Here is a 24,243-nt window from a genome sequence, read left to right as displayed (position 1 = left end):
AATATTGTTTTTTCCAAAACATTTATTGGGATAAAAACACCACAAATTCTCCTAAGTATAAATTCAGACTTACTCGCTTCTCTCTCTTGCATGCTCCTAGGTAGGTTTTTACATCATACCACTTCAGAACGTCTGCACTTGTCGCTGCTTGCAGGCAGGGATTGTTGTAGCAGCGGAAACAGTCAGTGGTATTCGCTGTGCAGTGGTTCATTCCAGTACGCAAAATGTTGCGCATGGGCAGGTATTATTATTATTTTTTTTGTGTGCAAAGTAAGCACCTTGGAAGCTTATAATAATACCATCCCCACTGGCGTATCATATAGCTGTGTGTTGTAAATCAGAGTCAAAGTCAGATTGTACTCTTTTGCCATGGAATGGCTAGGCAAACACCCAGGATGTTTGGGTGCTGCAAAAGAGAGCTCAACCCCTGCCACATGGTTAGCCAGCAATTTGGAGAAGATCTTCCCATGAGCATTAAACACTGAGGTGGTTTGATGAGACATACAGAGATTCCTAGTTTTATTTTGTGTTTGTTAGTAAACATGAATCCAAGCAGGTCTGATTCTGTGTTCTATCGCCTATTTAATTCCAGAACAGGGCAGAGAGAAAATACAGGAAACACATGTGTTAAATGTTTCTCCTTGCAACCAATCAGGGACTATGGCTTTGCTGTGAGGAATGCTTGCAATATTGCCTCATGCTTCCGCCTCGCTAGCCTTTACAGCCAAAGGAACATCCAGCACATTGATGGTCACTTTATAATCTTGGCAGGAAGAGCACCATGCTCAAGAGGACAACCACGACCATGACCTAAAGGGTGCAAGCAAAGGCCTGCAGGATCAGTCAGGAATCAGTCACTGAGAGCTGGTGGGGGATGGCCCAAGTAACTGAACTCAACATTGGCCAAGTGGACGTGGAAGCATACAAGGTTTGAATAGCATAGACGTACCCACAAAAAAACACATGGTCACTGGGAAAATGAGACCAGGCTGCAGGAGAGGAAGAACCTCAACTCATTAAAAGTCAGTGATTTTGGAGCTCTTACCAGGGTCTGCAACTTCATACAACTACAAAGGGGAGCAGCTGTTCTTGCAGCGGAGACACTGAGCAGAGCTGCAGAAGTGAATTCTGTTATACCAAAACACATCCCCGGTGGACCTTACCCTTGGTAGAAGAGTTTCAGCATAAGACAGACATCTCTAACCAGCAGCAGGTTTTCATGACAGGAACTAAATCTAGATGGGACTTTGAGATCATCCATGAGATGGGTTTCGGTGCAATCTAACCTGTGGCAGACTACCTCCTGCTCAGGTCACAGCAAGAGCAGACTCTTTGAGACCTAGAACACATTCCGAGCTCTAAATGTGGGCGACAGATAAGAGTCTTATCCCTGGTCCAATCTTTTCTCTCTGCCTTTGTAGAGAGCTCAGCGGTACAAAAGGGGTGGTGATGGACGGAGCATCCGAACCAATCAAACACTCACACCCAGTCAACAGATCTGGGTTTAATCCATCACCGTTCTTTAGTCCACTCTGCCACCCCAGTTCAGACATGGCCATATGCAAATCAGTCTGACCCTGTGCCTCATGGGAACAGTCCAGCCCGACCTGGCAAGCCATGCCTTCCCTGAACCGGAAACAAGCGTCCTAGGACCGGTTTCTGGCATTACAGCCGTCTTCAGCCAGGCTTGCTTGAATCCAGTGGCAAAGTGAGCAAGGGACTCACGTCTGAGCATACCCTGGCAACTTATGGCAAACAAAGCGGTACAAAAGGGGGTGGTGATGGACGGAGCATCGAAACCAATCAAACACTCACACCCAGTCAACAGATCTGGGTTTAATCCATCACCGTTCTTTAGCCCACTCTGCCACCCCAGTTCAGATATGGCCGGGAAACATCCTTTACAACGCAACCTTTACCACGCAGTGCTTTTACATCGCAACTTTTACAACGCAAACCATTACAACGCATTGCGCTGGGGGGCGCTCTAGGATAGGGAATAGATTTAATTTACTATCCAACACCTTCCCTACTATCCACGGGGACTGGAGTTGGAATAGTAAATTAAACTATTCACTATCCAGCACCCCAAAGCGCTATGCATTGTAATGGTATGCGTTGTAAAAACTGCGATGTAAAAGCATGCGTGGTAAAAGCATGCGTTGTAATGTCATACATCCGATATGGCCATATGGAAATGAGTCTGACCCTGTGCCTCATGGGAACAGTCCAGCCTGAACTGCCAAGCCATGCCTTCCCTGGACCGGAAACAAGCTTCCTAGGACCGGTTTCTGGCATTACAGCCGTCTTCAGCCTGGCTTGCTTGAATCCAGTGGCAAAGTGAGCAAGGGACTCACGTCTGAGCATACCCTACCAACTTATGGCGAACAAAGCGGTACAAAAGGGGGTGGTGATGGACGGAGCATCCGAACCAATCGAATACTCACACCCAGTCAACAGATCTGGATTTAATCCATCACCGTTCTTTAGCCCACTCAGCCACCATAGTTCAGAAATGGCCATATGCAAATCAGTCTGACCCTGTGCCTCATGGGAACAGTCCAGCCCGAACTGCCAAGCCATGGCTTCCCTGGACCGGAAACAAGCTTCCTAGGACCGGTTTCTGGCATTACAGCCGTCTTCAGCCAGGCTTGCTTGAATCCAGTGGCAAAGTGAGCAAGGGACTCACCTCTGAGCATACCCTGCCAGATCTGTTGACTGGGTGTGAGTGTTTGATTGGTTCAGATGCTCTGTCCATCACCACCCCCTTTTGTACCGCTTTGTAGAGAGCTCAGCTGATGTAATAGGTGAACTGATATTCTAAAATAAAGTACCATTTTATTCAGTTGATGCCAGGCCTGCCACCTGCTGATTATACAGCTACATTTGGAACTTTGGATGCTGACAACCAAATACTAGTGCTCACTTTATTATGGCTGTTCCAATGCCATAGTCACAATGCATCTCTTGATACATTCAGTGACAAAGAATCCACCGTGGTGATTGGAGACTTCCTATAATCCTTACGAGAGATATGATTTCACAGATGTTTCTGGAGCTGTTCACATGTTTTAGGCAGTGCTTAATTTAAGCATGTGGTTTCAGTGCTCCGCACTGGCACTTAATTGTCAGGACCGCCACTTGTGACATTCTGCCACATGGTGGCACTCTCTGCCTAATTAGGGATGAGCACAACAACATCAGTTTATTAATTGAATATACATTAACAGTGACTTATACCTGCCACCGAGTTATTCTTATTGCTTTAGCGGCCTGGAATAGTATGACTTGTCACACTTGTTAGAGTGTGATGGTTAGTAGTTGTGTTGCTATTGTCATTGGCAGCTCTGGCAGGGGAAATGGATGGTGCAAGCTGCAGTGGCCTCCTGGCGAGGGACCAGGCACTTATTCTTTTACAAATTAAACACTGCTTCCAGGTTACTTGTGGCGAACACAGCACAAATACGATATATACTATTACGCCCTGATGAAGTCCACAGGTGGTGGACGAAAGGCGTTGGCTATTTAAATGCGTTGGCTATTTTTATGATAAGCCTATGAAGATTAAAGAATACTTTGGATACATTCTGACAAAATGGATTAAGTCATTTTTGGACACTTTTCCTTGTGGTACACTTCACATTCGTGTTGGAAATTACTTTGGTCCCTGGGATCACTCTATGGAAACAGCAGGAGTAGTGAATGTGCATGCTCAGTTTCAAAAAGTCTTTTGAACCTTGGACTTATTTTGGGTAACGGGGAGGGAGGTGCGGTTGCCATATAGGCTTGCTGTTTCATTGTTGTTGTTTACAGCACAACTCATTTTCACCTATTGCAGATTGTAAGAATCTTGGTTTTTTCTCTGTTTGAGACAAAAACAAAGGTCTCCTTTCTGCTCTATTGAAATGTTGTTGAATTCGAATCAGATGTACAACAACCTTAGCTACACTTCCAGGTGCAAGCTTCACACTGCTCATCTGTGCCACCGACTCACACACATGGTGGCTTGCCGGGATATGAACGATTGATCCCCCATTACCCAATCCACATGTGCATATCCAGGCACTCCTCTCTTGTGCCTCTCCAATCAGCCTGCTGCCCTCTTCCATGTCACAACACCTTTACCCAGTCCTCCACCAACCCAATCACCCCCATCTCTTCCTTCTCTATCCTCACTGTGAGCACTTTTTGATACTAAATGATATGTAACATGCCGTAATTATTTCATGAAATGACAGCGATACTTTGATTCACAAACGTTTCTTATGACTGTCATATCTAGGGACTCCAAGAGGTCTCCAATAATTGATATGTGGAATTAAATGAATGCTTTGAATTCTGAAAAACAGTCCAAAGATTATGGTTTTTCTTTTCCCTTTGTTTTACGTGGTGTAAAATAAACCTGATTTATTGTTTAAACCATGAGAAATCTAGCGCCTTTGGTGAATCTATAAACACGTTCTATGTTAAATTATCAGGCACTACCCTGACCCTTTCTAAACGTATTTCTGTGATGACCCAGGTCAGGTAGTTTTTCTGGGTGAACCCTGTTGAAACTCAACGCCCTCTTCATCCTAGGCTCCCTAGATACCTCTGTCTGTTTCTCATATTGGGGAAGGTGCTGTCGGTGTGTGCAGGGGGTGACATGCAGCGTTACAGCAGTCTGGGTACTCTTGGGGATGGTAACAGCTTGCTCTGTGGTCTGCTTTAGGTGATGGGTTTCTGGGCTGTTAGCACACCTACTGTCTAATAGTTACTACAGTTACATGTGGAAAAAACATTGGATGTTAAACCATTTTTGAGACTGATTAATTACTTGAAGCAAACACAATCGCTCGAAGCAGCATATGCATTTCAATTAGTATTTCCCGCTCTCATGCGCTCTCTCTCTCTCTCTTTCTCTCTCTCTTTCTCGTTCTCTCTCTATCTCTCTCTTGCCCCTCTCTCTCTACCTCTCTCTGTCTTTCACCACACACACCATTTTTTTCACCTTTTTCTCACCGTTTGCAGTTTCACTCGGCCTGTTTCTCTGGCTCTTCCTCCTTGTCCGACTCCACCATTCTAGAACATTTTAAACGCTTTTAGCATTTGTTAAGTGCTGCACGCTGACATATTTTCAGTCCAGAGAGCACTTGTCCACCGGGCAAACATGGTATAAGCATACGCTTGTATTTGGTCCACTGCTCCTAAAGATGTAGTCATTCACCCATCTTGACATCACCAAGGCCTGGAAGGATGGGGCATGGCCAACAGTCTAAGATGGTGGACATGCTTTGAGCCCCCTCTGTGCCCTTCCCCCATTTATCCTTCAACATCGGTGCTACTGCCTTACCCGACATCCCACCCACGCTACAAACATCGTACTACCGCTGCAGCATCGCATGGTGTAATGGCCCGTGCCCTTGTCCTGCCGGGATTGCTGCATCCGTGGGTGCAGGCTTGCCTGGCGTGGGCACCAGAGCCTTCCTTCAGCTTACCTCCCCGCCTGAAGTGGCAGTCCTGCTGTGGACGGAGGGGAGTGGCCCGACTGGCCGTGGACCCGGAGCCTTCGGGTCCCACTGACTGACCGCGCCTCAGGACTGCCTGGATTGCTGGGGCTCCCAGACCTGAGGACGCAGCCGGGTGCTGGGCCAGTCCCTTCTGAGGCCAGCTGCGTGTGGGCACAGGTGTGCCCCTTACCGACATGTCCTGGGCGCTCTCGCCTGGTGTGGTGCCCCTGCTTCCCTGCACCCATATGCTGGTCCTGGGCTGCTGGCCCCCCGTCGGCGAGACAATCTGCTGGTGAGCAGTGTCTGGCCCCCTGTTGTCTTCTGGGCCAGGTGCCCTTCCTCGTCTCCGGAAGTGAGTCCGGGGTTAGGCGACTACATCTGCGGGCCTGCGGGACTGGGGTTGGGGCTCCGGGGTTGATCGAGCCTAGGCCCCCCCTATGCAGTGACACCAGGTCCCAGCAGTGGGCCCTTGGACAGCACGATGCGCGGCACGATCCTACTGCTGGCTGCCAGCGCACTACCGGTAGTTGGGACAGCACGAGGGTTAAGTCGGGCCCGTGCTGTCTCTCTCCTCCTGGGCGAAGGTGGCATGTTGCTTTTCTGCCCCGTGAGCCCACTTGCTTAAGTGAGGTGTGGGGTGGCCCCTGACTTCATTCTTTGGCCTAGCCAGGGGTCTATGGTCGGTCGGACCTAGACCCCCAACACATGGCATGAAGATCCCTACAGGTTAAGGGCGCACACAGCCATACCGCTATGCACTGCTTCAGCACTAAACTGCAGGAGCGCTCCTGGGTTGCCACAGACTTGTACTGGTGCTGGGCAGACATTGCCCCACTCCACTGCGAGAGTATCAGGCGTGTTACCGGATCTTGTGTGGACTTGGCCCCCCGTGTTTACTTCCTGGCTGTTCTTGATCAGACATCCCTCCTACGGATCACATTACCTCTTCATTACTACCCTGGTACTGCCTGTACTTCAGGCCTGTGGGAGGTGGGGGTTCACCCACTTCTCAGTGCGAGAGGTCGTCCCAGGGGTTGGATCAGACCTAGCTCACTCCCCTCCTCTCTTCAGCTAACTGGACACCACTTCATATTGAACTAATAAGGGTTTGGGATCCTGTTCCTTTCTCCAGACCTAGCCAGTATTGACTGTACTATTAGTCCCCTTTCTCACCTGGACCTTTTGCTGCTCTGCATGTCTTTCAGTATTCGCCAGCTCTACCATCAGATATATGGCTAATCTAACATTGTAGGGTCACTTTCAAACCTCTTACATACCCTCCTAATTTAGTGGCGGATTCATACCTTGTGACCTATTACATCGTCTAGGTGCAGGCACCAGAAACTTTTCCATGCCCACTGCCCATCAGTTAGTCATGGGCCACTTTTGCTCCACTACCCTACATGCAATGGCGCACCAAGAGGCCAGTGATGAGGCGTCTTCAAAGGGGTATGGCCATCTGGAGTCTCAACACTCGGCTCTCTCCTTCAAACTCGACTCGGTACTTGCAGCCGTGGAAAAAATTGGAACAGCTTTGGATCAGACACGCACCTCGCTGGAGGCAAAAATAGATAAAGTGGTGTCAGACTTTACGCTCCTGAAGGCCGATTACCAAAAAACTTACTGATAGGGTCCATGAGACTGAACTTGCACTCACCGACTTGCAGCCCAAGTCTCGCAACCACACTGCCACCCTACAAGATCTTTTGGACCGGGTGTGCACTCTTGAAGGCAGACTGGACGATGCTGAGGGTCACCTGCGCTGTAACAACATGCAAGTGGTCGGCCTCCCGGAGGGCTCAGAGGGCCAGGATCCAGTCAACTATACTGAACGCTGGTTGAAGAAGCTGCTTCCACAGGGGGTTCTGTTTCCCCAATTTGTGGTGGAGCGTGCACACAGGATACCCGCTTGGAGGCCCCCTCCAGTAACCAACCTGCATCCATTTCTATTCCAAATATTGAACTTCAGTGATAAAGACACAATTTTGAGAAAGGTCAAAAAATGCTGGGACTCACCGTCCAGAACACATCAGTTATATTCTTTCCAGACTATATTGTCCAAATGCTAAAACAACGTGGCTTCTTCGGAGCGGTGAATTGCCAAATCCACGACCTCAGCATGCAATACTCCTTACTATTTCCAGCAAGCCTGTGAGTGTTTATGGATGGATCCGCTCGCTTCTTTGATTTACCCTCAGATTCTTGGGACTGGTCGGAACAGACAGGCTTGGCCACAATTTCTAGATCTACTGATGACCCCCCGGTGCCCCAACGTGTCAGACGTGGCCGGTGCAGGGGCAGAGGTGGTGGGCCGCACCGTTGTACCCCATCAAGGAACGCTCCGGACCCAGAGCAGATCCACTCCAAACATCAGGTGGCGATGATTTGCGGCCCAAAATCTGCCACTGCATCATTATTGTCGCCACCCAAGACGTCCAGTGAAGATGATTCTTTACCTATGTGGTCTGGGGACTCATGCTTGCCCTGTCCCCCTATCATCACTCCCCAGACCTAGGACATCATAATCTGAACATTGTGAATATATTACATATTATTGGTCCGACCTATTTGTACCCTAACATGCTCTGCATTTTCAGCTCAAGCTCATCCGCCTTTTCCACTCATTTGAGCACCAGAGGAGCAGGGGGGGCTCTATTCTCTAAACAGGGCCAGGCTTGACTTTGCCCTGTGACCCGGTTATGCAGGGATCGGGCCACATTGTCTTATTTCCGCACGCTATTTTTCCCTTTCTTTTATACTCAAATACCAGGGAAAAGACACCAAGTAATGGCTTCATGCACTTCCCCTCCTCCCCCAATCACTAGCTCGTTTGCGCATTAGTTGCCATGGTTAGGCACCCCTGTTTGGACCAGCTACCATTGCAAGCTGACTCTCATGGGGTTACACAACACACAAACAAGTTATTTAATTCCCCCGTATACCATTTGTTGCCCATGCTGGGGTGCCGCCCAGCTGCCTGCTCTCCTTTTGCTTGTCCGCACTGCTGACTGAGCTCAGACGCTACTATTGTCCCCAATGGCTCACGTTAATGTTGTTACTTAAAACTTGAGGGGAATACATTCCCCCTCGTATAGATACTCCATCTACTCTTAGTTACACTGGCATTGCCTTGCTCCAGGAGGAAACTCACCTGCCTAATCTGGAGGCGGACTGGCTATGACACTGCTGGCGAGGTCAGGTGTACATCATTAACATTTCTCCCCAGGGAGGAGCACGTTAATATGGATGAAGGCAGGAGTCCCTTGTGAGGTGGAGAAGGTGTAGGCCGATGCAGAGGGTAGATATGTGTTTCTCAAGGGGAGATTTAATGGTCAGCCCCTCCTTTTTGGCTCTAGTTTATGCCCCCAACGTAGACCAGAACTATTTCCTTCGTAGACTTTTTGGGGTGTTGACCTGTTGGCGCGGCTTGCCCTGGCTTATAGGGGGCGACTTTAATTCCATCCTCGACGTCTCACTGGATTGCTCTGTCCCTCCCTTCACACATACTACCACGACATCCAACGCACAGGCTGTATGCACCTGACTCAATCATTGGTCCCTAATAGATGTATGGTGCTCTCGTAACCCCGATGCCCGCATATACTCCTTTTATTCACCTGTCCATTATCTCCATGTGCGACTGGATCGTATATTAGCTTCTTCTTCCCTCCTCTGCCTGATTCAGGATACTGAATATCTAGGTCGCACACACTAAGATCATAATCCTCAGCTTCTGAGGCTTATTTGGGACGCAGGACTTCCTCCAATCCCTACTTGGTGTCTTCAGCCAGCTGCACTGGAAGGCCAAGCTTTTCACGGGTCTCTGGGTGTGGCAATCTCCAAGTCATATTCTACGGCTACTTCACCCCCAATGTCGGCTCCACAGGTTCACCATCACTGGATTGGGAGGCCTTCAATGTCACGATTACAGGGCTATCCATGGAACATCCATAAACAACTGGATGCCTTCCTTAGTGCCATCGAATGCAAACTTCTCCGGTACGAAACTGCCTCGGTCACACAGCCTGAGGCTAATACCCATTTAGATGAACTGCATGGTGAGCATGCAGGGCTTTTAGACAGGCTTCGTTGCCACAATTACTTGGCTCACTTGGCACACATGCATGCTACGTCCTACAGGGCAGGTAAATTACTTGCTTACCTATTGTGCCAGGAACACTCGCACCATCCAATCCATGCTATAATTGATGACTTGAGCCACATGCATTACACGCAGCTCAACATACACATGGCCATGACCAAATACTATTCAACACAAATCCAATAGTCTTGGGGATCTTCAACAGGTCAGGACATTCCTAGGTTCGATAGACCTGCCCTCAATATCCCTTGACCAATGCATGGTGTTAGACTCCCCCATCACTATTGATAAGGTGTGTGAAGCCTTAACTGCACTGTCATCTGGCAAGGCACCGGGCCCTGATTGGCTGCCAATGGACTTCTATAAGACATATGTGGATGCACTGGTCCCACACTTACACACCCTTTACACCTCTACACTAGAAAATTCCCTACTGCTAACCTGACTACGCATGGCTAGTTTAGTTTCCTTACTGAAGGACAGCACTAGGCTCCAACAGACCGTTGGCCATTACAAACACCAACTATACAATCTTAGCTAATCCACTTGCGCTCCTCATCCCTGCCTTGGTCGATCCGGCCCAGAACAGGTGTGTCCCTGCTCGTAGCACTTCCCTCAACCTTCGTCGATTCTTCTGGGTTGCGAGGTATGCGCCACTTTTCTGGCCACACTCTGGGTTCCTGGTTTTGGACCTCGAGAAGGCCTTCGACTCCCTTGAGTGGGATTATCTTTTTTCAGTATTATCTAACTTCGGGTTTCGAGCCTCTTTTATTGATATGGTCAGATTGCTTTATACTCATCCAACTAGTCATGTGAAAACAGGTCCTTATATATCTGATTTCATTATTGTAGGTCCCAGAACTAGACAGGGTGTCCCTTATCCCCTCTTCTTTTCTCCTTGGCAAAGAAGCCACTGGCAGAATGCGTTTGCATCTGAGTCGATATTGGCATACCACTAGGTGATGGGACACACATAATCTCACTGCATGCGGATGATATCCTGTTGTACATGAGAGAAGTTCACTCCATTCCCTCCTTGTTGGCTCATAAACTGTTGTTGTTTACCATTGTGTCAGGGTTATGTGTCAATGCCTCAAAGCCCTCCTTATACCCATTTTTTGGCATCCCCTCAGGACCCTAAATATACCCTTAAATGGAATCAGGTAATGGGGTGCGCTGACTCCTTTCGATATCTTGGCATTCACATTTATCGGCGAGACCCCTTCCTCTTCAACAGCAACATAGGTAGAGCAATGACTGCAATTCGTGCCCAACTCTCCTTTTGGGGCACCCTTCTACTATCTGTTATTTCTAGGATTGCCCTTAATATAATGATGATCCTTCCCCGGCTCCTTTACTATTTTCCGAACCTGCCCCTCTATATACCCCCCTTCTTTAAGGAAATAGAGATTTCATTTGGAGTACCTCCTGCCACCGTGTCTCCAATAAAAACTTTATCTTTCTACAAATATGGAGGCCTTGCTGCCCCCAACCTAGAGCATTACTATCTAGCTGCACAGCTACAATGGATCACCTGATGGCTGGCCTCCCGCCAGCTCAATAACACAGCCACTCTACATCCTTCTCTATCGCATCACTCCCTACTCCATTTGTTTCACTCTTGCTCGTGTCCCAAGATCATGGATTCCCAATTTCTCGCAGTAGCACACAAATGCTTCTTCAGAGCTTCTTTATCACCTGCTCTACAATACCATATGCACCGTTATTCCTCTCCAGGGGACACCCAGGGTGGTGGAGGTCAGCGTGGCCGCCCAGCTCCACAACTGTGAGACGGCTGACATTCATAACATTGGGGAACTTTTCCGGGATGGGACACTCATCCCATACACCACACTTGTCGCTGAGGAGGGGCTCCACCCGGGCCACTTTTTATTACAGTGATCCCTAATAGCAGCCCTCACAGCACATTGGAGTGACTTGAACATAGAGCCCCCCACACATTTTACGGTTCAGTATTTACACATGATGGGTACCAGGGGTCACTTGAATCAGTGGTTTGCCGCCTCCCTTAGGCAACATGCTACAATAACGCTAGTGCCCTTGAAGCTTCAGTGGAAAGGGGACTTGGAAGATACTTTCACAAACACTGAGTGGGCGGCAATCCTAGAGAGGCCCACACGAATACCCCGCAATCAACACTTCAACCAGATCCAATTGTTTTTACTGCACAGAGCGTACCTCACCCAAGCTAAAATTAATGAGTACTTCCATCGCACAAACACTGCCTGTCCCAGGTGCCAAATGGTTAACGCCAAACTCTTGCATAAGTTGTAGTGCTGCCCTGCTCTTGATGAGTACTTGAAAACAGTGGCCAACATTCTTGCTCGCTGCACTGAGCGTGATATCCCGTTCAATGGGAGACCCACGTTTTGCAGCTCTACTAGAGACGTAAAAGGTATAAGGTTACATCTTCCTTCCTGGATTTGGTTTGGCAAACGCTAAGTATCTGATCACTAGATGGAAATCTCCTACGCCCCTCACTTTATGGCGTGGCGTCACTCTTTACTAACATGGGCTAAGGCGGAGAGCATTGCCCTGCACAGAGAACACTTGCTAGGCCTCCGCAAACTCCCTCTAGCCGCCATTTTTGCGATTCCTTATTTTGATATGTGGCACCTACATACCAAAAGGCCGTTTGCGATTCGCAAACGCCTTCCTACATATGCCCCATGATATATAATGAATCTAATATAGAAAAACACAGAAAAACGAATGTGCAGAGGCTTAGCTTCATATGAAACAAAATGAATTTATTTGCATTATTAGAATTTTATCATTAGACGTTTCTGAAAAGGTTGCTCCAAGTGGAACATGCAAAGAAATAGTGCTCGAAAGATAAATGAGTGGGGAAGTATTCCCAATGTGAAAAAATGAAAAGCATTTGGAAAGTTCAATGTGGGATTGATGAAGGGTATCAATCGTAGTGTACTGACCCAACAGTATTTTACATGGTCTATTTACGTATTTTTACAATCACAGATTGTAATAATCTGTGGCACGTAATGGGTAAGGGCTGGGTGGGTCCAGCTCCATGAGAATATGTTTGTCGACGTTTCGACTCGACTTGTGGTTTATGGGACAGGTTAGCCTTTGCCTGCGAGTCTTCCTCAGAACGGGATAGATGGGGTGGGAGGCAACCAACACATGTTTTTAACACCTTATCTAGCAGGGAGAGAGTAACTATCAGTACACCCCTCAAGCTGGCACATCCTAAAAAACATTAATTACAGGTTCATAATGACGCTTACCCTCACACGAACCATTGCGGGAGGGAATGGCTCTGTCAATGGCACAATTATCAATCAATCAATCAATCATGGCATTTGTATCGCGCGCTACTCACCCGGAAGGGTCTCAAGGCTTATAATTCCTTCAGATGCCCCAAGGTCAGTCCGGTAAACAATTCAATTGTACAGGTGCTTTGTAAAACAAAAACTTTCTGTGAGTGAGTCTGACCACGTGTCAATAACCACTTTATGTCCAGTTAAGTTAGCATTGAAGTCAAATTCTAGGATAGGTAGGAACCTAGGTCTGGTCTATATGTTAAAAGGGCTGTGTCCGGTAATACGTTTCTAGAGCCCCAGAACCTCTATGTATGGTTCAATGCTAGTTGTCGGCATAATGCCCGAATTCAAAAGAATGACATTGGCGGGGTTAACATGTACGGTGCTTTGCAATCATCATAACTCCCGAAGGGGTGATCTGTTTCAACCTTAATCATGATCAATACCAACCAATTCAAACAGTGGCACTAGCGGGGTAAAAATATACCGATCTCCGTAATTGCCGATATGCTGATCTGTTTAAACCTGATGCCCGAACAATGGCAATCTTTACCGGACAACCCCCATAGCCCTATTCTGTAAAAATGGGAGCTGAAAGGAATGTCCCGGGGGCCTGCTCACCAGAAAAAACAGCCGATGAGTCCACTCAGTGGCAGAGGCCGCGTACTACTGGCGCGTCTCTAGTTACAGGCGCCGGTGTTCCATGTTCCAACGTCCCCCGTGGCTGAGCGTCCCCCCCCCTGTTTGTGCGCATGCGTACAGACATTGCGCATGCGCATTGACGTTTTCATGACGTTTCACTACATATGTTATAATTCATTGTACCCCCTTATCGGCGCACATTCGTCGCAGGCCAATCACATTTCAGAATCATGGTCCATCCAATCATATCGCAGACTTACGTTTACTTGCACTTCCATTTAACCAATGATCTCATTCTGTTGTGTATATAAGACGTTGTTCGTGAAATTCTGTTTAAGCTGTTCGGCGGTGAGTCTTTGCTCTTGTCTTTTGCTGGTTTATACTTGTTCTTGGTATTGATTGGTTCTTGGCTTCACTCAGAACCTTGGCTGACTGAACTGGCACATTATTTTGTAGATAAAATAACATCTATTCAAGCCTCTCTTGCTATCTACTCTAAACAGCCTCAGGATGCTGCTCTTGGTGCCCTCTCCTCTTCACAACCCACCCTCTGGGAATTCCCGCAGCTGAGCCTTGCTGCTTCATTAGACCATCTGACAGGCTTGAAGTCGGGCTCTCCTCTAGATCCCTGCCCGGTCTCTTGCCTCAACAAAATAGCCCTTGTGCTAAATGGCCCCATCAATTCCATTCTTAATTCCTCACTGTCTTCTGGCGTTGTCCCCCAGGCGTGGAAGAGTGCTCTCATCCTTCCACTCATAAAAAAACCAGCTTTGGATCCCATTATACATGCCAACTACAGGCCTATTTCTCTCCTCCCCGCTCTAGCGAAGGTGGCGGAAAGACATGTGCACAGATCTATCTCTGATTTCGTCGAGAATAACAATCTGTTGCACACTACCCAATCTGGGTTTCGTGCGAATTACAGCACAGAGACCGCGCTACTTGAAGTCACCACCGCCATTAGAGAGGTCTTGGATACTGGAGGAAAGGCCATGTTGGTCATGTTGGACCTGTCGGCGGCGTTCGACTCCGTTCCCCATGATACCCTCCTAACTCGACTCTGGGATTGTGGTCTCCGGGGGACGGTGTGGAACTGGCTTAAATCATTTCTAGCTAGCCGTCGACAAACGATCTGGGCGCCACCTCACTCCGCAGCTATGGCAAGTCTGGAAGTGGGGGTCCCTCAGGGGTCTATTCTTAGCCCCCTGCTCTTTAACATCTTTCTGGCCCCCCTTGCAGAGGTTGCGGAGTCGTTCGGCGCTCAGATCGTGTCGTACGCTGACTACACCCAGCTCTTGCTCACATACGACAAGAATGAGGTGTTCGATGGGATCCGTATCAGAGGCTGCCTAGAAGCAGTCTTTGATTGGTTCAAAAGACACGGCTTAAAATGCAACTCCGATAAATCGGAGCTGCTCTTTTTTGGATGTGTCTCGGAACCAAACTGGAAAAGTTGGTGGCCACAAGACCTGTTTCCACCTGCAAATGCAAGTACCAAGGCTAAAAACCTAGGTATCATTGTTGACAATGAGTTAACCTTTGGGCCTCAAATATCCTGTCTCTCCGGGAAATGTTTCGGGATCCTGCGGATGCTCAGGAAATTCCTCCCCCTGATTTCTATGAACCATCGAAGGATCATTGTCCAAGCACTTGTCGGGTCGCGATTAGACTATGTAAATGTCCTCTATTTAGGACTCCCTAAATATCTCGTGAGGAGACTTCAAGTAGTCCAAAATTCAGCTGCCAGGGCTATTTATGGACTTCCTAGACGAGCTAGTGCGTCTGACTTGTTGAAGGAATTGCACTGGCTTCCTATAGCCAAGAGGGCTCTCTTCAAAAGCCTGACACTGACCTACAAGGCCCTTCACGACTCAGGCCCTAGGTACATTAGGAAGCGTCTTGCTCTTTACAAGCCGAGCAGAGCCTTGCGATCTGCCTCCTTGTCAAAAATGGTCGTTCCGTCCATCAAGCGAACCAGACAAGGGGGACGCTCCTTTCATTACCTGGCCCCGCGCGCTTGGAATGAGCTTCCCATTTCTCTCAGACAGGCCCCTAGTCTGATGTCTTTCAGAAAGGCATTAAAAACCTGGCTTTTTACCAGTTAACTTCGCTGTTCCTTTTATTCTGCAGTTATGTTCCTCTACCTAAAGGACTTCTTCGCCAAAGCGCCGGGACACTCCTGCTGGAGTAGCCGTTGCGCTATAGAAGAACCCTAATAACATAACATAACATAACATTGTGATTGTAAGTGGTTGTTCTGTATTAAATGTTCCTTTTAGTAATCGCTCCTACTTTTTAAATGTTCCTTTTAGTAGTGCGCAACAAACCGAAATGTAGAATTATTGATCGACGTCTGTGTTTTCTTGTCGGCGGCTAAAACCCGTGTTCCTTTTACTAATGCGCCACATACCGAAATGTTAAACCGAAATGTAGAATTATTGCACGACGTCTGTGTTTTCTTGTCAGCGGCTAAAACCCATGTTCCTTTTACTAATGCGCCACATACCGAAATGTTAAACCGAAATGTAGAATTATTGCACGACGTCTGTGTTTTCTTGTCGGCGGCTAAAACCCATGTTCCTTTTACTAATGCGCCACATACCGAAATGTAGAATTATTTTTTGACGTCTTTTTTTCAGTCTGTGTCGTAAGCCAACATGTGCGTGTTTGAATGTGCAGCCAGCATAATAGTAGATTTCTGCATGAAAGTCCGCCATGTTCCCCTTCGTTACTTGTAATAGATTCTGCTTTAAAACTCCAAACTTTTCCTTGTTTAATTTCTAATCCTCACAAATTGAAAGTAAATGTTGTGCATGTGCTTGCATTTCGTATCTGCATTTGTAATTCTATTGACCCCACCCATATTTTTTTTTTTTAAACTGTGACGCATCGAGTTACTGTTCGGAATGGCGCCTGCCCATTCCTTTTCGAACGACAATTTAAGGGCTCCCCTGTGTTGCAGCGCCAAGCGCTGGCGAGCCTTTTTGTCGCTGCGAATGCCTAACCAGGGATAGAGACCGGTGCACGATTTTACCCCGGGTTTTCAGTCGGCGTAGAAAACCCAGATGTGCGTGGCTGAATGCGCAGCCATCATAAATCTATAATTCTACATGAAAGTCCGCCATGTGCGCGTTCCTTACTTTTAATCGATTCTGCGTTTAAACCCAATTCTTTTCTTTGTTGAATTATATATCTCCATTTTTAATTCTATTGACCTCACCCATGTGTTTCACGTGCACGCTCACGGCGTCACGCTAGTGTCCTCCAGAGTCTCTTCCAAGGCGCGCTCTAGGCCTAATTGTGGTGGGCGTGTGCGTGCTCCATCGTTTATGTGGCCCCATCACGGTACTTACGGGCTTGTGGGCCGCAGACGGCATGTGGTAAGTGAGGGCCGGGGGGGGGGATTTGTTTGCTAATTAATCTTGTGCATGTCCTTGAATTTTATATCATCATTTATAATTCTATTGACCCCACCCATGTGTATTTTATCAAAACGGTGACGCATCGAGTTACTGTTCGAAATGGCGCCTGCCCATTCCTTTTCGAACGACAATTTAAGGGCTCCCCTGTGTTGCAGCGCCAAGCGCTGGCGAGCCTTTTTGTCGCTGCGAATGCCTAACCAGGGATAGAGACCGGTGCACGATTTTACCCCGGGTTTTCAGTCGGCATAGAAAACCCAGATGTGCGTGGCTGAATGCGCAGCCATCATAAATCTATAATTCTACATGAAAGTCCGCCATGTGCGCGGTCCTTACTTTTAATCGATTCTGCGTTTAAACCCAATTCTTTTCTTTGTTGAATTATATATCTCCATTTTTAATTCTATTGACCCCACCCATGTGTTTCACGTGCACGCTCACGGCGTCACGCTAGTGTCCTCCAGAGTCTCTTCCAAGGCGCGCTCTAGGCCTAATTGTGGTGGGCGTGTGCGTGCTCCATCGTTTATGTGGCCCCATCACGGTACTTACGGGCTTGTGGGCCGCAGACGGCATGTGGTAAGTGAGGGCCGGGGGGGGGGGATTTGTTTGCTAATTAATCTTGTGCATGTCCTTGAATTTTATATCATCATTTATAATTCTATTGACCCCACCCATGTGTATTTTATCAAAACGGTGACGCATCGAGTTACTGTTCGAAATGGCGCCTGCCCATTCCTTTTCGAACGACAATTTAAGGGCTCCCCTGTGTTGCAGCGCCAAGCGCTGGCGAGCCTTTTTGTCGCTGCGAATGCCTAACCAGGGATAGAGACCGGTGCACGATTTTACCCCGGGCTTTCAGTCGGCGTAGAAAACCCAGATGTGCGTGGCTGAATGCGCAGCCATCATAAATCTATATTTCTACATGAAAGTCCGCCATGTGCGCGGTCCTTACTTTTAATCGATTCTCCGTTTAAACCCAATTCTTTTCTTTGTTGAATTATATATCTCCATTTTTATTTCTATTGACCCCACCCATGTGTTTCTTTTTTCAAAACTGTGACGCATCGAGTTACTGTTCGGAATGGCGCCCACCCATTCCTTCTCGAACGACATTTTATGTCTTCTCCTGTGTTGCAGCGTCAAGCGCTGGCAAGCCTTATTGTCGCTGTGAATGCCTAATCAGTGATAGAGACCGGTGCACGATTAGATGCAGGGAACACAAGGGCATAGCTCATTTATTTATGCGGCCTAATGCAGCACATGTTACACCAGCTAAACACATTAATACAGCAACCGAAAGGGGACCACTCCCCTCTCCTCACCCCTCTCCTCTCTCCACTCTTCCCTCTCCACTCACCACTCTGCCCTCTCACCACTCTGCCCTCTCACCACTATCTTCTCTCATCCTACCTCACCAGTATGCACTCTCACCACTCTCCCCTCTCACCATCACTCTCCCCTCCCTTCTCTTTTTCACTTTTTTTTTTGCTTTCTCACTCCTCACTCTCCCATCAATTTCCCCTCCCCCTCTATCCCCACTCTCCTCCCTCTCACCACTCTCCACCCTCTCACCACTCTCCCCTCTCACAACTCTCCTGTCTTCTCTCTCCCCCCTTTCCTCACTCTCCCCTCCCCCATCTCCCACCACACTCTTCCTTCTCTCTCCTCTACCCTCTCTCCTCTCCACACTCTCCTCCCTTTCTCCCCTCTTTCCTCACTCTCCCTTCTCTCCCCTCCTCATGGTCCACACGATTGTCAATGAGCACTAAAACAGCATCATTTATACCATTTCGGCATTAGTCAACACCACTAGGTTTTTCCTGTTGTTCTCATCTTCATCTCCCTCTTGTTTACTCCTTTCCCAGGTCTATCTCCATTGCCCTGCCTTCCACCTCTCATGGCTCTCTCCCAAACTCATTTTCTCCCTTTCTATACTCAACTCTCTCCCTTTCTATACTCTCAGACTCCCTCTCCTGCTTCTCTGTCTTGCTTCGTTCTTGTGCTCCCTGTCCGTACTTCTCGCCCCTGATTCTCTCTGTTTCCCTCTCCATGCTTCTGTCCCCTGCTGCACTCTCAGGCTCCCTGTCCGTTCATCTCACCCTTGCTTTACTCTTGGGCTCCCTCTCCGTGCTTCTCTTCCTTGCTGCACTCTCATCTCCCTCTCTGTGCTTCTCTCCTCTGCTGCACTGTCGTGCTCTCTAGATATGTGGCCTAACGCCCAGAGCTGGCATCTAAGTCACGTAAATAAAAAATAAGTTGCATTCCAAATGCTACAAGTGTCAAATTCTCAAAAGTTATAACTATTGGCTTTGAAAATGACAAAGCTATCCATTTAGCTATTTTAAAAAGCAAGACATAAATAAAATATTTGTCATTTACAAGACCAATAGCTCCAACTTTTCTAATGCGAGACCTATTGCATTACCACTGCTTGTTTGAAATTGCAGTCATCAAAAAATCTCAAATAATATTGTGCTTTGCGTCTCCTTGCATTGCATTTGTTCAACTTTAATTCTATTTACCCCACCAATGTGTGAATTATTTCAAAACTGTGACGCATCTAGGTATTTTTCAAAATGGCGTCCGCCCATTCCTTTTCGACTGACTTTTTCTGTTAACCAGCTCATGTGTCTAGTCTGTGATTAATGATGTTTATGGAAGTGTTTTATCAAGTATTAGTTGTTGATCATCACACCTTCATTGTGCAACGTCTGTAATATAATGTGAGTCAACATTAATAATTGTTATTTTTTTCTGTTTCCTAGGTCACACTCACAGCCCTGCTGACAGTATAACAGTCACAGCCCTGCTTACAGTCTGCTGTCCAAACCTTGTTTGGCGTCTGTTCCACTTCAGTGTGTATTCCATCTCTTCCTTGTTTTCAATAAGTATTCTCTTAGCACGGCAAACGGCTCTTGTGTTCCTTGTAGTTGGTGAGTGCTTTTTACATTGTCATCTCACCCTGATATTTAAGCCCATCATTTTTCTTTTCTGAGTATTCTTCGAAGTTTCATCGATTGACATAAGTGGTTGAATGAGCTGTCAATGTAAATTATGTCCTGACGTCAGCAAAATGTTTGAAAATGAATTTGTTTTTGAAATACTCTATTTAAACCTCATTTCGTGAGCTCTAATTTGATTGTCTCTGAATGTCATTATTGCTATCATCACCCTTGGTAATGTACTCCGTATTGAAGCAGTATGCTGTCTTATGATTAGAAGTCATTTCCATAGCCATAGTGAAAATAACGTTTTCTCAGCACACTGTAATGATACTGAAACCTTCTTTTTGTAGCATTCCTTCTATGTTGCCTCTATTTTTTAGCTTTGAGATAAAATGATGTAGTCTTATTAGCCGTTTAATGTCGTAGAAAGTGTTTGACATTCATAGTTCTTTTTAAAATTTCGAAGATATCATCTCTTTCTGTATATCACATTTTCTTGTACTGTAAAGTCAGACATCTTTTCTGATGCCATTTTCCCTTTATCATCTCCTTAATGGCTTTGTATTTTTTTTTGAGTTCACAGTGTATGGCATCTATTGATGTTATCATTTGTACATGCTCGAGGTTTTCATGGTGTCATTTTATTTTTCTGTCGTCCCCATGCTGTTTATGCATATTGAAAATATTTTTTTTTGTCTTTTTAGTGCTAATTAAAATGGATCCCTTAAAGTTCAATCAGCTTCTGGCATATTTGAGCCGTAATGTGTATCCAGTTGATTTCACCAAGGTTGATAAGCATGCATTGCGTCGAATGTCCAAAAACTTCGTATGTGAAGGTATCTTATTTTGTAATGTTAATTCTCAATGGTCGAAAGTGTGTATAATATGTGCTGTATTGCTTGTTGACTTTGCATTTCTATCATGCTTGTTTGGTAAATCTTTGTTTTTGTTTCTTATTCCTTATCGTTGATAGATGGACATTTGTTCCATAAATTGAACGATGTGAAGAGAAAAGTTGTTGTTGGTGCTGAAGCTGCCCGAAATATATTTCATGAATTTCATTCTTCGACATTTGGTGGTCATTCTGGTATTAATAAGACACAGCGAAGCATCAGTGCCCGTTTTTTTTGGCCCGATATGTCAACTCATATCAAAGAATGGGTGAGTGTTATTGTTTCCTGTTATTTCAATTTCTTATGTTGAATGTAAATCTTTAGTTTTTCCTTTTTTTTTGTACTATGATCTGCTGTAATGTGAGCGTTTCTTTATAATCAGACATCATGTTTAAATGAGCATCGCAATTATGTATTTGCAGATTAAACTTTGTGATGCATGTCAAAAGGAACAGCCATCTCTCATGAAGTGCCCCGAGTTAAAACCGATAAAAGTATGTTAAGAAATGTCATACTTTATATTTGAAGGTCTATCCGCAGAATCATGTTTTGCTATTTCATATCCCATACTTTTGCAATTGTTTTATTTGTAGGTGACTCGTGTTTGGGAGCTTCTAGGAGTGGATTTGATGGGCCCCTTACCAACAACTCCTGCTGGATACAGATATATTTTAACTGCAACCGATTATTTGTCGAAATGGGTTGAGGCATTCCCTTTAAAAACAAAGACTGCATCTGAGGTTGCTTTGAAACTTCTGGAAATCTTTCTGCGCCATGGTAGTCCTGAAAGGATCCTCTCAGATCAAGGGCGGGAGTTTGTCAACGAGGTAAGCAAAGTATCTTTTTCTGACATTGTTGTCCTGTTTTAATGTATTCTCATAGTTTTTCTTATTTGTGAATTATGTAGTGAGTCGTTTTGTAATCCTTCTGATTGTTAACTTGTATTGCACAATTGTTTTAGAAAGTTCTGAACTTTTCTTTTCAGGTTAACGCTAACATCTGTAAGCTGTTGAACATTGAACGGTCTGTAAGTGCACCCTATCATCCCCAGACAAATGGTTTAGATGAGCGTACAAATGCTAACATAAAAAGGTAATCGTTGCTTTATTTATTTAAATTTTTATATAGCGAGCAAAAGATCTTAACAGGTATCCGATCGCTTTACAGAGACAGGGATAGGGGCAACAGGGAGGTTACTACACTTCATAATGGATAGGGTGTGGTAATGAGAGGCTTAATAGGTTAGCAGTCGTGTATCCAAAAAATACCTCAATCAGGTAAGCCGTAAAATAAGATTGCGAAAATTCTTATGGAGCTGCAATCGATTTTATGTGTACTTTGGCTCTATGGATGATTTATGCCATGTGCTCACAATCGCACAAACAAGGTGTTTATTTTTGTGACTTGTGCATACTTTGCTGTATCGTTTCTATATTGTGTCTATTTTGAACGTCATTAACGTTTTTTTGTATGTTAAGTCTTTCACAAACACACCAATTGTAACAGCTCGAGATGTATATACATCTTGGTGTGCCCCTGCAGATTGCTCTATATCGGGATGACAATGCGCCCGGTGAAACAACGGATAATGGAGCACAACAGTAATATTCGATGCTCCAAAACACACACCGGGCTGTATGAACATTGCAAGGAACACAAACATACCACTGAGGACATAAAGTGGACAGTTCTAGAATGCCAACCTGGTATGAATCAGCAATCCCTCTTCAGACTGGAGCAGAGATGGGTACACCGTCTACACACAGATAAAAACGGGCTCAACGATGCGGTGCCCTGGACAATGCTCACTAGATAGCTGACCAATGGACTGTTTTGTCCTTACTATGCCGAACCCAGCCCATAACCATGAAGCTGCCTATTTCCACCTCCCTCTCAAGATGGCACTCACGTTTCCCTCCCTCCTCGTTAGCACGCGAAGCCGTCTTCGTTGTTAACCACCGGCAACACACGGAGCGAGTGAATCTTCTGTGTCCATTATTTTCCACTCGTTGCCTGGTAACACGCCGGGGCCACGCCCACTAAACTGGCCACACACACGGGTCATAAGTAGTGCGCCCGGGACGCCAAACTTTACCGGCTGATCTGCGGCACCGTCCGCAGTGGGAAGGGTAGGTGACTAGACGCCCTACGCCAGGAACTCCGAGGTAAGGCACATATGCTCCATTCTGCGCCCCCGCGTGCGCCTCTTTCTGAGCGCCACGGCGGGACCAAGCTTTAAGCAGTTGAATGGGGAGACGCATTGACCGCCAATCGATAACATGGCGGGGATACTTCCTCCTAACAGGTGGTCTCCACCAAGTCCTGGCCCCACCCGGTCAGCTCGAGGAAGCCTCCGTAGTGTAACAAACGGGTAAGGTTGTTCTAAATTTTACCATCACTGTATTATTGCGGCTGGTGTTACGGTTTAATCCAAGGGTTAGTTACCCATACACTGACTCCATCTAGTGTTCTTTTCTGAAACTTCACAAAGACATGTTTGAAGTCTGTTTTTCTCCCCACAAATGTTGTCTCAATTTCCACTAGCTATCGCGCATGCTGATAGCACAGTAATAGCCCTTGATTTTCACAGGTTTTTTACTGCATGACAAACTTCCAACCAACTTTGTTGGATACCACTAAGCATGCGATCTTCCTTGAGCAAACCAAAGGCATGCTCACCCACTGTATATTATGACAGTCACAAAACGCGAATGTTTCCACGTTTGTCCATGATGTCTCTCTGGTCTCTCCTTAACAGTACACTTCTCTCTTCTCTCTCCCATTTAGTCCTGGGAAGGGTCCTGAGGAAAGGACTGCCATACGACACCTACCAGGTCGTATACTGGGCCCCCTGATCACGGGGGAGCCCTTGCAAATCATATGAGCACCCCTTGGTCCTGACGAATTGCTCTATAAGCAAGAAACATGTTGACCATCCACTCACCAAGGGTTGAATGAGGCTTACTACCTTGATAGTTCTGCCTCTATACCCCTTGTATTTTTAATAGAGCAGTGAGCCATATCATTAAAATCCCAATTTTTGGACTCCACTGACTCCTTTTATTTCACCCACGCTCACTTTTGCACACTCACATATTACCTCCTTGCATGGTCCCCTTACATCCACACACCCTTTGGCGAAGGAATAGAAGATCCCCGCCAAAGAGCAACAAGTATTGTTGCCCGACAGGCATTGCACTGCCAGCCTGGCGCAGGGGCAGGGTACCGATGATGACGCTGAACGATCACCGGGTGGGATTACAAGTGTAGTCCAACCGGCGACTTGTGTGAGGTACCCCAAAAATTCCAAGAGAGGGTTCACTACACTCACCTTTTTACTGTTTGACCCGACAAGAGAGAGACCAATGACAGTCCTTTAGCTGACTGCAACCGGGGAACTCTGTATTTCTTTTTGTTGATAGTCTTTCTAGGACACATACATTGGACC

Source organism: Lissotriton helveticus, chromosome 5_1, assembly GCF_964261635.1.
Source record: "Lissotriton helveticus chromosome 5_1, aLisHel1.1, whole genome shotgun sequence".
Taxonomy (NCBI): domain Eukaryota; kingdom Metazoa; phylum Chordata; class Amphibia; order Caudata; family Salamandridae; genus Lissotriton; species Lissotriton helveticus.
The sequence above is the reverse complement of the archived record's forward strand: the minus strand, read 5'-3'. Positions refer to the sequence as shown.